At 34.3% G+C, this 14,692-nt stretch overlaps 1 pseudogene; it reads left to right on the top strand.

The window, feature by feature from the left end:
• LOC149246386 (DNA replication licensing factor MCM4-like) overlaps window positions 1-12,351 on the top strand; it is a 31,384-nt pseudogene extending 19,033 nt beyond the window's left edge.
• Window positions 12,352-14,692: the final 2,341 nt, after the last annotated feature.

Raw genomic sequence — 14,692 nt, 5'->3', positions numbered from 1 at the left:
CATTCCACTGCCAGAAGGGTCCTTATGCACACAATTAGAGGAAGGAAACACTTAGTTGGCACAACTCAAGGAGTTGGGTGTCAATCTCTCGGTGCTTCTTATTTAGATTGTCCATGAATCACATCAAGCAGTATGTCACAAATTATGAGCCCAGGAGCTGTGTGTGATGCTAGTAATCAACAAAGTCAAGACCAACAACGAGCAGATATTCACAGAAAATGCTAAGGCACTCAAAGAAAAGGAAGAAATGGCCATGCGCATCCAAAAATCAGAGACAACCATTACATAAGCATGTAATGCGCTACTTGAACTCAACATTCTCGAAGATGCAGCATTAGCAGCAAATATTCGGAATTTGGTTGCAGTGGTTAGGGAATCAAAGGAGGAAATCAGCTAAGTCTGATTCGAGTTACAAATGAAAATATTCGAGTTGTAGTTGAATTTGGAGCTGACCACTCTGCCAGAAGTTTGAGAGCAGTGCGGAGTAGCGATTAAAGAGGGAATGGCCATGTTGGACAAGACAATGAAGGATTGCACAAATATCTTTGAATAGGCCATGGAAATTTGGAAATCTTTGTAGGAGGACCCCACTCTCTAGAATATTGGCACAGATATCAAGTAGAAGCAATAGTAGTTTGACGAAATAAGGTCGACTATGTGCACTTTGGTGGGAGTCCAGTGCTTCGCTCAGCTATAGGAGGGACAAAAACTACAGACAATGATTGAAGAAATGCAATGAAAAGAGGCCATCTTGACTTCCAGGACACAACCATGGACAAAGGAATCATTCCGACTCACTCTGTCGGGTTAGGAAAAAATTGAAGAGCATCCAACAGACACAAAGGACGATGGGCCTTGCGGTGGAAGGCCCTGCTACAGAGAAGTTGGTCGAAGAAGTACGACATGCCATAGTGCATGGTATTTCTGATTTACAGGTACTAAAGGTGGAGTTTCAGGAACTCTAGGAGAATATTGTTGCACCAGTCGAGTGACTTGAGGGTGAGTCACCCAATCTATGTTGGGTGCCTATTGGGATAGGGTCCCTTGGGTCAAGTTGAGTCAAATTTTGTAATCTTATTTTGTAAGCATGTAAATTCTCTGTGAAATGGGGAAGTGGAGCATGAAGCTAATATGAGCCAAAGGGAATTTAGTCCCTTAGGTGGGTAGGTTATAAGATGTTTTTGAAACTCACCCATGGTCTACAGACCATGGTATTGTAAGCAAAATGATATATATAGATGATTCATAACGAGTCTAAAGAAGTAACTTTTTGGTAAGAATATTTGCAAGGGCAAGAGACTAAGGCAGGAAATGTCTATTTCTTGTACTTAGGCAAAAGGGGAAGAATCCTGCAGCTGAGTGTGAAAAGACCTTGGTAAGTCCACAGACTGAGTACACGAGCCCCTGTAGCTAAGTCCGCAGGAAAATGAAGTCTGTAATTGAACGTTCATACTTAATAAAGATAGTTTTGAGCCAATTCTGATGCATCTGAGTCTTATTTACTACTTCTGCTAGTCTTGGTATCTTCGCTCTATGTTATGATTTATATGAATTAATGCTTAATTTCTGCGAAAAGTTAGGATATATGTAATATTTATGCATGTTAAGACTAATTAAGAACCTTTTTGTTCAAGTGCAATTACAATAAGTGTATTTTCGAAAGGGTTAAGGGTGCACGAAAGTAGATCTAAGCTGTAAGGATTGTAGGACCCTATCACATAGGCCTTTGGATGCAGAAACCTGGTTCTGTCATCCCCCAATATTGCTTCGGGTAAGACTACAACCTACGCTACGCAGGTTGTTGCTGAAAGGGCTAGCATTTAGGGTTTTTTTGGTTGGCATAGATAAAGTTGAACTTGGGTTAGGCCCCATCAAGCCAACAAAGGATTAGAACGCTCCCTAGTGTTTTGTGCATCTTATGATTGGCCAAAAATCTTATTTATGTAAGAAAGGTGAGAGATCACTAGTAGAAAATGGGGAATTAGTGACCTAGTGACTAAAAACGTTAGTCAAGGCAACTTTTCCAAGTGAAATACTACTAAAAATGAGCAATCTTAAGTGACCCAACTAAAAACAACTAATATAAATGACTAATTTAGTGCCGGGTTGAAATATATAACTAGATAGTAAATAATACACTAAAAATGACTAATGTGAATGACTAATTTAGTCTAGGAACAAAAGTAAGACTACCTAACAAGTACTACAAAAATACACATTAGTTGTTTGTGTTAGTAATTTTAATGTTACTTCAACAATCTAAAGTTACAAGTGGTAGTGAATTCAAAGGTTGTTATATATTGGTTGAAATATTATACTTAAACACTTATTTATTGGTTCAGTGTATGATTAGAGTTGTGGAGCTTATTATAATCTTCAGGGTTATATCCTTTGAACACATTCACAGAGAATTAAATTCAAAGGCTAACAAATAATCCAAAATGGGAGTGGGCCAACATCTCCTTTTGCAACACAACATAACCACCTATAGTTGTTTTAAAAAGCTTTCCAACTTCTTTAGTGGGTTTCACATCAATATCACATTTCTTCTTTGTCTTGCAAAGTGGTAGTGCCGAGGAGAAGGTATCAACTTAGATCAAGGAATATTCACATAGTACCACTACTAAGTTTCCTTTATGTAACTTGTCAAATGTCTTAAGTTTTCTTCACAACTTCTCATGGTGCTTAACTTACTTGTCTACACCTCTAAGTGAGACTACGACCCCCCAACCTATCTAACTATTCAACCTCTTCAAGCCTTGTTAGAGTCTTATTAGACATGCACTTATGCCTCAAGCAGAACATGAAACTGGCATCCCAAATGTTGCATGCTTGTTCCCTCTTTTAATACCTCATTGAAACCACATTATCACAATGTTTAAAATAAAATGTTCACATCTTAACGCAAATCACTTAGTTTTGTTATGAAAACCTAAACTATCTGAGTGACTACGAGAGGACTCCATTTAATCAAGGTAAAAACATATGATCTCACAACCGCATTCACGCAACAATTTGAATGTATTTAACCTAAAGAAGGATATGTAACTTACTCCTTCCAAATTTGACATATGAATTTTAGGAAACTAACTCTTGTTTTCAACTATTAAATCCACCTACTATATACTCTATTTTGTTTGCACCCACCTAATATACAAGAAAACTTAAATTTTTTCAATACAACCAACACCCAAATGATTTCAATACAACCTAGTTAAGAGCACTTGTTTCCGTTCTACAACTATAAAATTTAATAGAAAAATCATTGAATAGAAACCGTAACATTAAAATTAAATTATTATTATTATCATAATAAATGCTAAATTATTATTATTTTTATGATAAATTTTACCTAATATGAAAAGAATGTTTTACCACACCACCAATAACACGTAAGAGCTAGCTGGTTTCTCAAATACAACTAAAATCTTATATAAGTGAAAATATAATATTTGTATCTATTATCTTTTACAAACAAAAATTTAAGTATGTTTTAAAAATTTGAGCTTTAATTTTGCTTTACAAACCCCTCCCAATCAAAGATATCATAAACATGCGAATTATACATTTATTTGTAGTAGAACTGATATGAAATGCCACCATCGGATCTTCTGTCTATTGATAGTGCCAAGGTATGTTTGATTTTTGGCTTAATGAATTCCACCCCACAACTAGTCTTCTTCCACACAAATAGGAGTACACACACCTCAGGTCTCTATTTTAAAATCTTTTTTTTTACAACCACCTTTGTATGTTTAGGCTTTAATCTCTATGCTACGTTCCATTACTATTTACAAGGATGGGGTTGGCATTTTATGAGCTCGGGAGGCCATTTATCATAATAAAGGAGCAAGGGCATAAGACCCGAATAATAAGCTTAGATTCTCATAAGGCCAACATTGCAGCTGGCAGGGTGATTGTGAGAATGCTCCACACCTCACTCAGCCCCAAGGGAATGGACAAGATGCTCGAAAGTCCCGACCATAGCAAAAGAAATGTAAAAAAATCAAGAGGCAAGATGGATGTATGTTAAACATTTGAACTTTAGAGGGTTATCAATTGGAGGCAAAGCTAAGACACAATCCCAATGAAACTTAGACATGAAAAATTACAGAGCCTACAGTTCTTGGATATTTGAGGGTTTTGGATATTAATCATTTATGCTAAAACATGCTCTGACAAATTCTGTACAATGATAGTTTCAATGACCATTTAAACGAGGCAGAATTAAGGGATTATAGGTTATCAAAAGTGCAACTTTCGGCGTTCTATCGTGCTTCCTCATATTCGAGAATTTATTTATTAAAGATTTTCTTTAATGGCTGCTACCTTCGCCACCATTAACACTACCACAAGCCCTCACAATCTCAACAAATCCTTCGAGGTATGCATTTATTTTTCCCATTTTTCCTCCTATAAATATGAAGTATGTCACAACCTCCAAAAATATGCCTAATGTACAATTCCTTGGTTTTGAGCCTATTATAAACTCTCGCTATTACATTCAAAGTCTGCACCATGTTTTAGTGTAGTTTACTTAGGTTGGATTTTATTTCTCAAGGTTAATTGGTCCCTACTTCATGGTGCCCTAAGACCACTCTAAGGTGCTAGGTAAAGCCTTTGGGAATGGAACTTAGGTCAATGGTGTCAACCTCCACTCCACAGGCCTTAAGGGGAACATTGAGCTGGGCTTGGGTATGTAATATAAAATCTGTGCCATTAGTTTAACTTCTACCTCCATGTACCCTCATGATTGTCTGGTAAAGAATTCACGAATGGAACTTTGGCCAATGGTGTTGAGGTCTTTGCTTCCCAAGCTTCAAGGAGAAGTTCAAATTAAGGGGTGGGATTGGGATTGTAATATATGCAATTCGTATTCATCTCCATGTGTCATAAGTTCAACGTCTACTTCCAGGTGCCCCCACAGATGCCTGGTAAAGCCCTTGGGAATGGAACCTTGGCCAATGATTTAAAATCACTGATTCCTAAACCTTAAGGAGAACACGAGTTGGGTTTGGTTTATAAGATGAGCACTAAATATTCATCTATGGGAGCCAAAAGTCCAACCCCTACCTCCATGTGCCCCATGGATATTTTGGGATAACAAGCAAGGGCCATCAACCCCAAGCCCGTTGGGATTCTTGGCATTCATATTTTATATAACAACCAGTTTCATTATGTCCATGTAGATATATTATAGTTAATAATGAGAAAATCTCTTTGACCTCCTAAAGTCTATACATTGTATTTATTTTTGTTATTATATGTGGGTATTTTATGCACGGGCCATGTTATACCATTTTACTGGTAATCTATTGCAGAATAGTGTTACATCATCTTCATGAATCAGGTAACACAATAAGATGATTATCTTCAAAATTATTTGTTTTTCAGTTTTCACAACCCCCAAATGATAGTATAAAAAGCCTCTCTTTCAGTCTAAAATCTAATTATTTGGTGGCCACTTCTTGGGATAATCAAGTTTGTTATTAATTGTATCCATTTACCATTTACTGAAATGAGGCTAAGTTATTACAAATGTAATGATAAATTGTGGGACCAATAACAAGATCGGATTTATATTTACCTCATTGTAAACATTTTAGACTGTGTCACTATGGGGTGTTGGTTAGATGTTAAATAAGGGTGTTTCATAGTCATCAATATGGTTCAAATCCCCTAGGGACACATTTTTCCTCTTCAGGGCCATCTTTGTTGTGAAAGTGGGTTTTCTTCAGTGGTTGGTGCTCAATTCAAGTCTTAGTTGACTTTGGCACAACAAATAATCCTCAACCATGACTTCTTAGCTGAAGGGATATTACTAGAGTGTTCTAATCTGATTACATTGCATAATGATATTCTCATATTGGGCAAGGGAATGCTTGCCTCATAGTGATAATGGGAAGTGCCTTGCCAAAATAATTTATTTGAGAAACATTCTAGCTTGATTTGGTGTTGTGGCTATTACGCGTTTACCTACAAACTTAAAATAAGGTTTTATATGAAATGAATTAGGCCCTTTATATTGGAGATTAGTGGCCCTTGGGAAATATTTTTGGTGAATGGACCAATAAGTGGATAATATTGGATACTCCACCCTGCTTCACAAACCCAAATGATATTATATTTGTCAAGACGTTTTGGAAATTTCCCCTTTTCAATGTTACAAACCCCCCTGCTATTGAAATTGAACATAACTCACACTAATTTAGGACAATATCTTACTGACATGAAAACAATCATTTTGAAATGCACTTCTGGGAGTATGGCTACACCTTTTCTTCATTGATCTCAAAGAAAGTTAATGATTCTAGCTCATGTGACTCTAAGTGTTCTTGTCATTCTAAAATTGAGTTTAAATTCTCATAAGCTTAGGATATGTAAAGAGTGATTGTTTGTTGAGTCATTTCTACCATTAGTGAAGATTGCGGTAGTTGTTATCCTTGTACATATATGATTTGTTCACACTTTATGCCTTTCTTCCCATTATGGTAGACAAAGATGTTGAGTGGGTTATTAACTTATTTTTGATGTTTAAAAAATAGTGTACAACAATAACTCAGCAAGGATTTGAAAAATAAGTCAGGAAAAGAATGGGAAAAAATGACAAAATTTTGCAAAAACTAAGAAATGTTGTTTTTCTGAATCACCAATTCTGATAACACTAGTTATTATCAGGGCTTACTTTTTGTTGTATAGGGTAAAAATCCTTTGACTTGTCATAATTTCATGTCTATGCAAAAAAGAATCTTTGTGAGAGAAAAATAGATTTTCTCCTCTCATTAACAGTGGAGGATGAGGTCTTCACCATCACACCATGGATCCTTTTATTTCTTTGATGTGTCTCATGAAACATTGTTTGGAGCAAGCAAGTTGTTTGGGCTCCAAGCAAGTTGTTTGGAAAAATTCCTTGACTTGAGGCTACTTGGAGTTCCAGTTGTAATAGCCTTGAATAGTCATAGATAATTTGAAGGCCATGCCCTTACTCTAGTACATTTTCTTAATATTGAGTCTAAAATTCAATCTTAGGGAGAAGTGTTAATAGATATAGTTGTATCCTTTCACGTTGTTGCATTAAACAACAATTTTGTGATGTTGTGTTTGGTGTCCTGGTATCTAAGTCATGAACCCCAAGTTTTGGCATGAAACAACAAATTTCTGATAGTATTTGTTCAATAATATTCTATGCCCTCACAATATTATATATTCACAAGTCAATTTATTGAATATTGATGCCAAAAAACATTACAAATAAGGAGGTAACTTGTTGACAATTACAAATAGGGAGGCATCTTTTGTATATTATTGTCAATTTAGATGATCATTTTCTTCCCTATGGTAGGCACAATGTTAACTACATAGTAAACATTCTAGGTTGGTATATGCAGATGCATCAATATTCTAAGGGTGATCTTGATGGGAACATTCTTATGCTTGTTTGGGGGACAAACAATAATGTTCAAGATGTTAATCAAGTAGTTCAACATTTTATTAAGAATTATAGAGTATGATCCTTCAGATCTTGAGGGAAAATACATGCGGATTTTAGAGCAGGTCATATTTGTTTGTTCTCTTATTTTTAATCGTTCTCCACTTATTAACATGTTTTACATGTAGTATATTATTTGGTTGGATACCTTATATTTTGTGTTGACCACAGTTAGTTGGTGATCCTTGCAGATAATGGAAGTAGAAGTCGATTCTTTGAACGTTGATGCAATGAACATCTTGGATTATGATGACGACCTTTATGGGAAAATGGTTAGATAACCCCTTGAAGTTCTTACTATTTTTGATATAGTTTTGATGCATGTTGTTATTCGCCTTAAAATTTTGTGGGAGAAGCACATATAGGTAGGCAGACTGCAATCCTCTCAAGTTTCATGTGTCAAGTCTACATCTCATTTTTCAACTTATTGTTTCATTTGCACGGTGATTTCATATTGACCACCCCATAAAATTGTATAAAAAAAATTATGTTTATTTACATAAATTCTTTTGTATTCAAGAAAGAATATTCAATCTCAAAGATGCAGTTAACATGCAAGATTTGAATCACTCAGGTAGGATTTGGTGACCAATGCATTTTTTCTCTATGTTATCTAATCTCTTTAGACATTTTTTCCAATGCCCCTTTTGGTAGAAACTAATCCTAACTTGTGTTGCCTTTGTAATATAGATATTGAGAAAATGGTTTTAGTGAGAGGGATGATTATATGATGCAACTCAATAATTCCAGAAATCAAAGAGGCATTTTTTGGATGCCTTGTTTGTGGCTGTGCTCCACCACTAATGCCCATTGATAGATGTATCTGTCTGCTTGACAAAAACTAATTTTGTTTCATAGTTATAGCTTTTGACTGTAGTTTGCAATCCTTAATTGTTATACAGTTGTTTGCATAGAATAGAGTTTATAATGAAGGGAAAATAATTTTATTTTAGAGTGATGCATCAATGTTCATGATTTATTCATGTGATTGGAAATAGTTCTCAACCTCTATTAGTGAATACTGCTTGTTGCCTATGAAAATGGTTGTCTCAAAAGAGGTTCAAAAATGTATTTGGAAACCCATTTTTTTTACTCATAATGTGTCTACCAGGTTGAATTGACATACTTACTCAATGTGGAAGTCCAGAAGGTGCTGATATGAACTCCATGAATTTGGTTCATAATAGATGCAGGTATTTATCAATATATTTGAGTTAAATAGTAATCTAGTTATTTAATACAACATTCTCACTTTCATTTATTTTGGGGTCATTTTTTCTGACAAGTAGATCATAAGGCTGCAGGAAACCCCCAATTCCATTCCAGAGGGGGAAACCTCACATACAATCAGCTTGTTAATGCATGAAAATCTAGTAGATGCTGCCAAACTTGGTGATAGACTTGACGTAGAGAGTGATTTCCAGAAATTATTTTTTGTAGAAAAAATATTGTTGTGAAAGGTGTTCTGATCATGGCTTGTGAATCTTTTGCAAGTAACTAAAATCTTTGGGGCCATGAGTGTTAGACTAGGACAAAATGAGAGGACATTAAAATCCCCTTTTAAGGTATAATCATGTCCCAAAGTTTCTTTGCATGTGCTTGGAGATTTGTTCTTCTTACTCTACATTAAAAATGAAAGATTTAAATTTTGTTTGTTTGTAGACTTACATTGACTACCTTCACTTAAATAAGGAAGACAAGACACAACTACAAGCAGAAGATCCAATGGAGTGTGATGCCACTAGTGATAGCTTTGCTTCTTTTCAAGAAGGCGATATTTCAACTGCTCTGTATGAAGCCAAGGTATAAATTTACTCTTATCTTTACCTTTTCGCTGAAGTAATGGATTTACTAAATTCACTAACATGTATTTCTAATATTTAGGTTGATAATTTGAAAGAGATATCATGGCATCTTGTATATCTGATTTGCAGGTTGAGAAGTTCAAAGAGCTATCATGGAAACCTAATATCTATGAGAATTTAACCAACTCGTTGGCTCCAGGTATATGGGAGCTGAAAGATGTGAAAAAAGTTTTATGTTAGTTAATACTACCTAGAACCTTTTTCTCTTTCATTTCTAGTGATTTCTTATACCTCTACTGTGATCCAACCCTTGAAGTGGCTATTGTTGCTAAAAACAACTTTTTAGGGGAAAGCCACTAAACTTAGCCATAGGTGTCACTTTCCATGGTGACATCAGCATTTTGCTTGTTGGGGACCCAAGTACGAGTAATTATCAACTACTTCAGTATGTACATAAGTTGGCTGCTGAGGTATTTATACAAGTGGTTGAGGAAGCTCTGCAATTGGTTTGATTGTTTATGTGTCAAAGGATTGTGAAACTAGTGAAACTGTATGTTTAACAACTGTGATGTTGCATCATTGAATCTTTTAATAAGAAGCAATGGAATTGTCACATCCATTGAAATTCTAGATTATTAATTAGTTTTCAAATTTAATAGGCATTGAAAAGTGGAGCACTAGTACTAAGTGACAGAGTATTTTGTTGCATAGATGAGTTTGAAAAGATGTCAGATAATGCTTGAAGCATGCTACATGAGGTGGGATTTTCATCTTCAAATCAGTTGACTAAATATTGTGCATTCAGTGGTTTTCTCTTGATCAAGCTTACCCACATTCTATTGTATTTCTACACGTTTTTATCAATTCTTAATGTGTTATTTTATTTGAGGTAGGTGATGGAACAACATATCGTGTCAATTGCCAAGGCTGGGATCATAGCATCACTTAATGCCATAAAATCTATGTTAGCTTGTGCCAACCCTAGTGGTTCAAGCTACAATGTGAGACTTTTAGTCATTGACAATATACAACTTCCTCCAATATTTCTCTCCAGGTAAATTTTAGTCAGTGTTGTGGACATGGTATGAGTCCTTACAGGGTTTGCTCACTTTTCAAATCCACAAAATTAAGGGTTTACTCCAAAATTTTTGATTTGATTTACTTGGTTCTTGAAAACGTCGATGATTAAACTCATTGGGGCCTTACAAGGCATTTTGTTGCATTACATTATGAAGAGCCTGGGGTATGGAATTATGTCTATTTCTTGGGATGGATTCATATGGTACTTGAAGGATATTATTCTAGTTTACATGACTGCAATTATATCATTTATCGTTACAGGACCTAAGAGTGGACACATTGGATGTATGAACCCTAACTTTATATATAAGTTATGCAAGACCACACATACATCCCAAGATATCTGATGAGGCTACAAAGGATATTACCCATGGTTATGTTGAAATGCTTCGGAGGGGAAACTTTCTTAACAACAGTAAAAATCTTAGTTGCACATGTGTCCAAAATATTTACTGAAAATAGAGTCAAACATAATGTTTTACCTCTCTCTCTCTCTCTCTCTCTCTCTCTCTCTCTCTCTCTCTCTCTCTCTCTCTCTCTCTCTCTCTCTTCCACATCATATTTAGATACAAATAAAATTCTACATGTTGTGCTAATTCAATTTTGGTCCCTTAGAAAAATTTGTAGGTTATCACAACAACACCTAGACAAATTGCGAGCTTAATTAGAATTAGTGAATCACATGCTTGTATTTTATTCTATGAGTGGGTAAGAAGCCAACCTAAACCACAATAGAAGTTGTGCACATACCTATCTTGCCAAGTAAATCAAAGTGCATATGTGACTGTAAAATCTCATATATATATATATATATATATATATATATATATATATATATATATATATATATATATATATATATATATATATGTATGTATGTATATATATATATATATATCTATATATATATATATATATGTATATATATATATATGTATATATATATATATGTATATATACATATATATATATATATATATATGTATATATATAGATATATATATATATATATATATATATATATATATATATATATATATATATATATATATATATATATATATATATATATATATATATATATATATATATATATATATATATATATATATATATATATATATAGATGGCCATGAAAATTGGAATTATACAAATCATGCTTAATAGTGGTGGTCTGTGCAGGTTGAAAGGTGTGATGTGGCTAAAGCATTCATAATACTTGAAGTTTCCCTTCAACAATCCATCGTTGATCATGTTATTGGTAAATTATACAACTTTATTGATAAAAGGTGGTTAATTTTCCCAGGTTTACAAGTCTCTTATTATATAGTATTGAAACATATCAGTGTCACTCGTATGGATGGACCAATACCTTAGTTTTATTTATATCCATTTGTTCCAGATCTAAGGTATATAGTATACAACAATGTTTTCAATGAATACATTGTGTCATGGTGATAGGGACTATTGACATGGATCTCATTACAACAAGAGTTTCTGCCAATAAAAGAATAAGGCGGGCTAATCTAGTTACAACAGTCAGAAATATTACCATGGAAAAGGTGCAAGATAGAGGACCATCTACTTGAACATCAGACATGACATATTCTTGACTGTTATAGATAAGCTAGCATTGTACTAACTTTTGTTTGCATTAAAATCCTGACCTATGATATATGGATGAACTGCCAACTTTTGGATGAGATGCCCAAGAAAGGATTAGTCGAAGTTCATCTTCATGATGTAAGGATGTCCTCTTTGTATTTGAAATTCAATCATGACTACATGTACTAATTAACTTAATTGATTGCTTTTATGTTGTGGTTGAAATGATTGTCTTTATTAGTTGGTTGCATTGGTATGCTCTCATGGTTAAATGGTTTTTCTTTGGGCTTCTTTCAGATTCACAATGCTCTTGGAATCCTCATGACCAAGGGATTTGTATTTGTTCATGGAGACAATGTCAAGAGAATATAAGACACAAATTAGTCTCCCTAGAAAGTAGAAATGTTGTATTTCACATACCCATTTGATCTCTTCCGTTGATGCCTTTTGTGTGATCCTCTTTTGAAGTCGATTGGTAATATTTCTAGGCAGTGTATTTGACATAATTGTCAGCCACCTTGAAACTGTTGTACTCCTTAATGGAAGCTTCCCTTACGAACTCAAATGAGTACCAAAAGGGATGAAAAATGCAAGTTAAGAAAATAAATCCTGAGAATGGTTGTGCCAAACAAATTTAACATAGAAATATTTATACCTTTTGAAGCCTTGATTTATGAGCTTTGACTAGAATATGAAAATGGGTATATCACGAGTCAAAGGTGTGAACCCTTATATTATTCCTTCTTATGTAACCAATTATACAAAAAAATTCTCTTTCAATTGATTTCACAATCCTTAGTTCCTTGAATTATTCAATTGTCAAGTTAAAATTTTATGGAGTAATTGTTTGATTTTAGGGGCCATAACCGTTAAAGTTGTAAAATGTGTCATTAAAATCTAGCATGATATTAAAAATTGCATCCATTTATGCCACCAATTGTCCATTGATCATTAATTTACTTAGATATTCATTCAGACATGCATTTATTTCCCCCATTAGTCTGATTTATGAGGATGGTCTGCATTGCTTAAGATATATGATATTCTGGTTAATTACAAGTGAGGTTGTTAGAGAATCTTGTATAATTTATTCATCTCCAACATTAAATTCACTTCAGAAATCAATCAATAATAGTAAGGAGAAAATAAAGATAACAAATCATAATAATAGACATAGATGTTTAGGTCGGAGACTAGGGAAAAAACCCACAAGGGGGAAAAACCCAAAACAAGGATTCCTTTCTTAGAGAGATATTCAACAATACATCAAGATAATAACTATAATGACTTAAGACCGTGTCCACAAGTGCATAGGTTTCCTTTGTCAGTGTCTCGATAATGTTACGTAAGAGATGACATTTTGCATCATATGCAGAAGATAAGACTACACTAGATGAAGGGCTATGATGGAAGCATATACCTCGATCATGTGATAGAACCTTAGATCTCAGCCACCTTCCCATCGTGAAATGAAACATATTTTCCAGACATGGGGAGGAGTGTTGCATTCTTCACCTTTGTGTATCATCGAGGAAGACCTCCAGATTCCTCCTGATAGTCCATTCTCTGGGACTACATCTCCAAGACAACTTGAGTCTCAGATCTAGCGGTCAAGCCACAACATCAATGTAAATCCAAAGTACTTGGAGGCTAGGAAAAAAATTGAACAATTAAGCATGGTAAGAGGCTTTCCCTTAAGATGCATTGGCGAACATCATTGATAAGCATTCAAAAGTGAGTTTATGGTTGGAACACCTGGGCTATTGATGTTGTCTATGCGATTTGGTATATTTCTATGCAACACAGTCCCATATTTGATTTCTTTAAGGTGTAGAAAATTAATTTGGATGTTAAATGTGTACATGGTCCACATGACACGTGTAGGGGTCAAATTCAAAAATAAACGTGGATTCATCAATTCTGGAACTATAGAGATTTGGTAGATCTATACATGAAAGTCCAAAAAGGTGGCCTGAATATTCCTAAAGATTACATGCATGTTATTCTTCTAGCCTTTTCTGAGATAAACAAAGCAGTCAAAATATGACTCTGTAGGTGACTTCTAGTTAAGATATACTTTTAGTTTAAGCATGTACTTTATAAATTTCTCCGACAATTGTTAAATTTTGTTTCAAGTATGTACAATATTCTTCTATGATATGTAGCCTAGTTGTTGAGATAGTGTGAAGATTGAAGTTTACACCTAATGGTAACCAATGATGCAGATGTATGTAATAATATTTTGCTAGGTTAATATGATCTTGAAAATTTACATGTAATATAGAAAATTACCTCTCTATATGTGGCACATAAAAGTGTATTTACTTATTTTCACGGTTCTAACCTTGTTCAATTTGACCTAGCTTTTGAAATCCATGCTTACACTAATTTGGAACAATGTAGTTTGATTTGGATAAGATTCATGAGTATTGGCTAAGACTTGCTCTTGAAACTCACTAGTTTGCTAAGATTTGTGAGTCTTGCCTAAGACTTGCTCTTGATACTTGCCACTAGACAGAGTCTTTGTTGAATATTTCCCAAATTATCGAGTCATGCTGAGTCCAAGTCCAGATGAGTCTTTGTTGAGTATGAGTTTGTGAGAACATTGATTTCTAAACTATTGATGCTTGTGCATTTTTCTTGAAAACTCATTGGGAATTCTGTCTTGCTAGCTTCTTTCATTATAATGGAATTCATCCTTTTTTTTTAAATA

Source organism: Pinus tabuliformis, chromosome 7, assembly GCF_031772625.1.
Source record: "Pinus tabuliformis cultivar Carrire ecotype Pingquan chromosome 7, CPIR1, whole genome shotgun sequence".
NCBI classification, from domain to species: domain Eukaryota; kingdom Viridiplantae; phylum Streptophyta; class Pinopsida; order Pinales; family Pinaceae; genus Pinus; species Pinus tabuliformis.
The sequence above is the reverse complement of the archived record's forward strand: the minus strand, read 5'-3'. Positions and strand labels throughout refer to the sequence as shown.